A 6,438-nucleotide genomic window follows, 5' to 3' on the forward strand; every position below is an offset into this window, starting at 1 on the left:
AAGGGGGGGGGGGGGGGGGGGTGAGGCTGTGCCTCGCGTGCAGCGTGGCGGGCGCGTGGGCTCGCCTCAGGCCGGCGGGTCGCAACGGCCGCCAGTCTGAGGGAGCGGCGTTTGGGTGTTGATCCTGGTGGCTACGACTGTTTCTATAACGTTCAAGGCTTGGTGTAAGAATAAGTGCGCGCTGAGAGAAGCTGAGGGAGTAGTAAGGTGTGTGTCGCCCGTTTGGCAGTACGGGAACAGCGGGCATAGTGAGGTACTCGGAAACTCCGTGTAGTCTTGAGGGTGAACCCGTCAGGGGCTACAGGGTCTCTGCCAAAGCCCAAACACAGGAGACGTGGCAGAGATCTAAAACGAAGTCTTTCTGTGGGAGAACAGAAATACTTCCATGGCATGCAGTTCATTACCTTTTATGGCTAAAAATGTGTGATAACATATGTTTTATTTTCCCCAAATACATTATTCAGAGCGATGGTGTGAAATGTGCCAAATGATACGAAAATACAACTTAAATGACAAAATGGTCGTGGAAATCCTGTAATGATGTACCCTTCCATCAAGTTTGCAAATTATGTTTTTCTTTAAGCTCAGTTTCGTATTTCTCATGCACATAATTGTCCACAGTGCAATTAGGAGGTGCTTTTGCCTATGTGTTGAACATGGCAACTTTGGGACTAAAAATGAGAGACGAGAAATATAGAGATGCTATTGTCTCAGCATGGTAAGACTGGTCCACGGCATAGATATGCTGCAAAATGATGTAAAAAATGTGTGATGTGCAAAGCAGTCACTTGTAGAAAGCTCTCTTGTGACACAGATGGCATTTCTGCTTCCTGTGGGAGAAGAAAAGTACTTCCATGCAACCCAGTTCATTAGGTTTTATGGCTAAAACTATCCAACAAAATACACTTTTTCCAAATATATTATTTCTAGTGCTGGTGTGCAAACAAAATTTGCTAAATGAAATTCTTAGTAGAAATCTGAAGTTCAGTGTACCTTAATCCTTTATTTGCTCTGGAGAAACCATGGTGCTGACTCCTGGACAATACCTAGGATCCTGTAGAGATCAATAATAATTCCCCAGGAAAATAAAATTATACCAAATGACTATTTTAAAAAACTTTCCTGGAAAGATGAAGTATGTATTGTAGCAAATACAGTATTGGACAGTATAATATAATATTGCATTACATATAAGAAATACATATCAAGACTGATTTTTTAAAACTTATGTCCTGGTTTCAGCTGGGATGGAGTTAATTGTGTTCCTAGTATCTGGTACGGTGCTATGTTTTGAGTTCAGTATGAGAAGAATGTTGATAACACTGATGTTTTCAGTTGTTGCTACGTAGTGTTTAGTCTAAAGTCAAGGATTTTTCAGCTTCTCATGCCCAGCCAGCAAGAAGGCTGGAGGGACACAAGAAGTTGGCACAGGACACAGCCAGGGCAGCTGACCCAAACTGGCCAAAGGGGTATTCCATACCATGTGATGTCATGCCCAGTATATAAACTGGGGGAAGTGGGGATGGGGGATCACTGCTCAGGGAACTAACTGGGCATCAATCGGTGGGTGGTGAGCAATTGCACTGTGCATCATTTGTATATTCCAATCCTTTTATTAGTACTGTTGTCATTTTATTAGTGTTATCGTTAGTAGTCTCTTCTTTTCTGTTCTATTAAACCGTTCTTATCTCAACCCACAAGTTTTACTTCTTTTCCTGATTTTCTCCCCATCCCACTAGGTGGGGGGGAAGTGAGTGAGTGGCTGCGTGGTGCTTGGTTACTGGCTGGGGTTAAACCACGACAACTTAATTGAAAGAGAAGAATCCATCTACTGGAAATTCATATTGGTCTTAAGAAAAAGTATTGAGTGGCCCAAGCTTATGCAAAATTCATGTTTGAAGTTGAAAGGACCAATGGCTTCAGTGGTATTGGCAGGTTGACTAGAGTAATAGTGCCTCAAACACTTCTTTTATAAACTAATCACCAGTGTAAAACACATGAATATTAATCAGGAAAGTAGATAGTAATTTCTCATCTCTCTCTGGACAGACTAGATGTAACCTATAGCTTGATTTTGTTCCCTGTGGTTACCTGAACTGGTCTGAACCTGCAGGCTGTGGTCTGTTCTAGCTACTAGATGTGAAACTCTCTATACTTTTTGCCTACTGTAATGTGCTTAAAGTCTTCCCTTCACATGTCTTTTTGGCCTTACTTCAGCTAAAAGCAGTGCAACATTGCTTGTAAACATTCTAAAGCTTAATTTAAAGTTTACAGAAATCTCTTAGTGTTACTATATCTGGCTTGCTTCTTCCTGCATAGTTAGCTACACTTTCTAGTTGTTCTTTCAGTTAGCTGTTTTTGTGTTCTATGTCCCATCAAGATTCATCTTACTTAATGGGATTTGCTCCATTGAACATGAGATTGCAGCAAGAAACTCTATGCTTTGGCTTCCAATATGAGGTCTGTGATGGCAATTGTAGAGTAATTATTCTCACTGAGCTTGGAAACACTGTGAATCAGAGATGCAACTGAGATTCATATTCATGTGGGAATATTTTCTAGCTTCCAAAGGAGGTCCAAGGGCAGAAAGTGGATGCGTAATAACCAGTTTGGCTTGATGCATGTGCTCAGAGGTTTAATGAAACAGGCAGCTCAACTATGTGAAAGAAATAATCACACACTGACTTTCTCTTTTGTTATAGATGAAGCTCTACTTCATCTACCATAGTATAAATGCATGAATCTAGCCAGGTCCCCTCAGAGACTTTTGTCTCTGTTAATCATTTAATCAACAGTCTTATGCTAATGTGTGTTTCTTACCCTTATTTTCTCAGTAACTTTCTGTTGTTGATGCTATAAAGTAATTGTGTTCCACAGCTTTGGAACATGAATTGAATAATTGAATTGTAGGAATAACTTACTATGGTATTGAGAGGAACTGAGTTGACATGGACCACTGTGAATCTGTGAATAACCCTTAAATCCCAACCATAACAAGAGCCAAATGTACATCACAAGTTAAATACATGTGCTATGCTTTCAACATCTTTTTAATGACAGTCATTTGACTATTTAGGCCACATGCTGCTGTAGGGAGAATACAGTGGAATTTGAACTAATGTTATTCCTTGATTTCTATCAGTGCTTAGTTCACATATGAAGGTCTGTTGTGTTTTCTGATTTTGGCTTTGCTTTTTTTTTTTTTTTTTTTACTTAGAATGGTTGACTTTTGGGGAATTACTGTCAGACCTGTAACCCTTCATCTTTCATTTTTCTTTTCAGGCTGTTTTCCATACTCTTGATCCTTGAAGAGACAGAAAGATTGATAAGAACCTTTAGCTATGGGAGATGTCTACAGATCTTCAGAAATAAGAGATAGAGGGGCCAGAGATCCTAATTAAATACTCTATTTTGAAGCAGGTTTTTTTTGAGTATTTCAACTTGAAATCCAATTCTTTCTTATATAGCCATGCAAATATCAAATTTCAGAATATTCCATGATATAATAACAGTGTAGTTGTAGCCCTGATTTGGATAATGGCTATAACAACACTTATTAAAACCTTGAAGGTGGCAGAGAAAAGTTATAATCTCCTTAGGGTCAGTGCTCATTTTTTTTTGTAGGCTTTCTGAAGAATTGAGATAGTTATACTGAAAATGCAAATGGACAATGTGACAATGTACCTCAGAACTTGGAGCTTTTTCCCAAATCTTTGTAGATGAAGGGTTTTGTAAGAATTTTTAAGATGGATACAGAAGACAAATTGAATTCTGGGAAGATTTCTGCTTAGGCAGTTGCCTTCTCTTAAGCACCAGGGGCTTTGAAATGGATGTGGAGGTGTGTGTAATGTAATGCATCACATACAGACTTTCTTTGGTGCATATGGAATGGTAATTTCAAGGTCTATGTGGATGTTGGGGGCAGGGAAATTTGCATTATTCACTGCTCTATCCTCAGTCTGCAAGTATCGTCCTGTTTATAGTATTTTTCTTCGGGAACCCTGTTCTGCAGAGGGAAAACCTGCACCTCTGAGGCCTAGAAAGGAAAACTGAGGAAGATATCCTTGGCAAATACTTCTGTGTTTGATTAGCTGGTGATATAGTAAAGAGAAGTAAATTGAATGGTAGCAGTTTATGAATTTTAATGTGTTTTTTATTCATATACTATTTTACTGTATTTTTAGTTTTATATATATAAAGTATGCAAAGGACTGATTACTCAGAAAAGTCATTCTTAAATGTAAATCCACTGAACAAAACCAAATCTTATTACAGCAAATATGGCTAAGGAAAATATTGTTTATTCACAGAGCTTGGATGTGGAAATGAGAAAATATGCTTTAGTTTGGAGTAGGTGTAAGATAGAAAAACGTTCTGAGTATGTGTGTACAGGTTAACATACAATGCTCCACTTAATACCAGCATTCACTAAACTGTGATGCTCTTAGGGGGCACAAGCAGGTGCTATTCCTGGCTATCTCTGCTTGGCAGCTGCAGACAACCTTGAAAGGAATTTCAGTAATCCTTGTAACAAACCTGTCTAAGCAGGAAATCTGCTGTTCTTTTCTTTCCAGCAATAGGGTCCTGGAGACCAGGGCCTGAGGAAGCTTAGCTCAGGTTGTGGTGTCATGAGATTGACTGAGCCAATCTAACAACTCACTGCCACTGGAAGGAGAGAGACTTCCTTTTTTACCCCTGCTCCCAGCTGCACAGCCTGGATACCTTGCATGGCCTCTGGTACCCACTGGGAACACAACTCACTGATCTGAGGACATTCCCCCTCAACCCCAATAATAAAAAAATTCCCAACCCAAAAGCCCTAAATGTTTTCTCTTCAGAATCTGGGTAGTAGCTGGGAGCAGGAAAGGGTTGAGCAGGGACACTGGTTTTGGTATCCGAGACAAAGATAGTATTTGAAGGCAACTGGATTTGGGTGTCCATGATGTGCTTGATTCAGAGACACTGCAGAGGGGTACTCTTACTGCTTGCTTCTGAAGTATGAACAGTGGGCTATGGACTGATGAAAAGAGGGGGCTATATACCACTCCCAGAAGTAGTGGGTCTCCCTATGGGATGGGGAAGGGAATCAGTCCTGGGAGCATATTGCCTGACAGTTGCAGGGAACAGAATGGGAGACGCGTCCAGGAGAAGGCAGTTAGAACAGGCATGGTGCTGAAAGCATGAGCAGAGCTGACAAGGCTGGTGGAAAGAGAGGCAGTGGCTGCTGGAGCCACGCTATCTTCTCTCGTCTGCTTACCACCCAACACTGGACTCCAAAGACAAGTGGAGAGGTAGTGATGGGGTCCCAACCGCTGTAGAGTTCATGTGCCAATCTGTCCAGAGCTTGCAGTTCTTTATCCAGAGTAAGCCAAGACTCCTTCAATCTGTCAAAACCCTTTTCCTACTGAGAAAGTAGTAGGGAAGCTACTGATTAGTGCTTACACATGTATCTTATTCTGATGGTTCCTCCAGCTATCCATAGATTCAAGATCTTTGGATTCCAGTTGTCACTTGTGTGTTTTCCAGATGAGCTCCTATTATTTAGTCTGTAGGGTGTTGTCCTTTATTTTCACCTCTCATACTTTCCTACTTTGCAGCTGGTCAGGTTTTGAGTTGGTTCCAACAATAATTTGCCCAGCAATCATAAAACTTTCTGTCAACAGTAGTTTATTCTTTAAAGAAAAGAAACCTAAATGGCTTTGGTGCCTTATAGGTTATCACTGAAGAGACTAAGTTTTGCAAGTGACTTGCCTGTTTGATGTTCAAGCCTACTGTGAGCTAAAGCCTAGTATTAACTTCCATCTACCTTCTGTGGTTTTAACATAGCTCAGATTTGCAGCCCTTTGCCTTCTGTTTACATCTTCCTGTTTCACCCCCTGTTCCTCTGCAGCAGCATGTCTTCCGGGATACATTCCACAGTAACATGTTCCTAGTTTGAGGATTACTTCTGTAAACTGAAGTCCTGCAGCAGTCTCACAAAGAAGTGATGATTTTAAGTGATAAGGGATTTGCCTGAAACTGTGACTATGATTCTGCTTTCTGTGCTTCGTGTTTACTTGTGTTATATTAGTGCAAATGAGATCACAATGAGATTGTGGATTTAGTGTTTATATGTAAGTGCATTTCAAAATCTAGAGAAAAAACTTTAAATTTTGAATTTTGTCTCTCCCTTCCTACGTAAGGCAAGTATTTCTCTAAAATTAACCTAGTTTAGGTAAATGATCAGTTATATGAAGCATCTGTCTTAAAAGATATACATTCTATCTTCATGTTGTGCTAGAACATATCCATGAAGTCTAGAAGTGGAATAAAATTTTTAATTTTTCATTGTTTGTAAGGTTACATAATTGGTATGTTCTCTGCCCCTCATTTTAATTGAGGGATAGATAAATGAGTTGAATGGAAAATTAAAAAAAAAAAAATCTTTGATCCCAGTTA

Source organism: Haliaeetus leucocephalus, unplaced genomic scaffold, assembly GCF_000737465.1.
Source record: "Haliaeetus leucocephalus isolate CR32 unplaced genomic scaffold, Haliaeetus_leucocephalus-4.0 Scaffold149, whole genome shotgun sequence".
Classification (NCBI taxonomy): Eukaryota; Metazoa; Chordata; class Aves; order Accipitriformes; family Accipitridae; genus Haliaeetus; species Haliaeetus leucocephalus.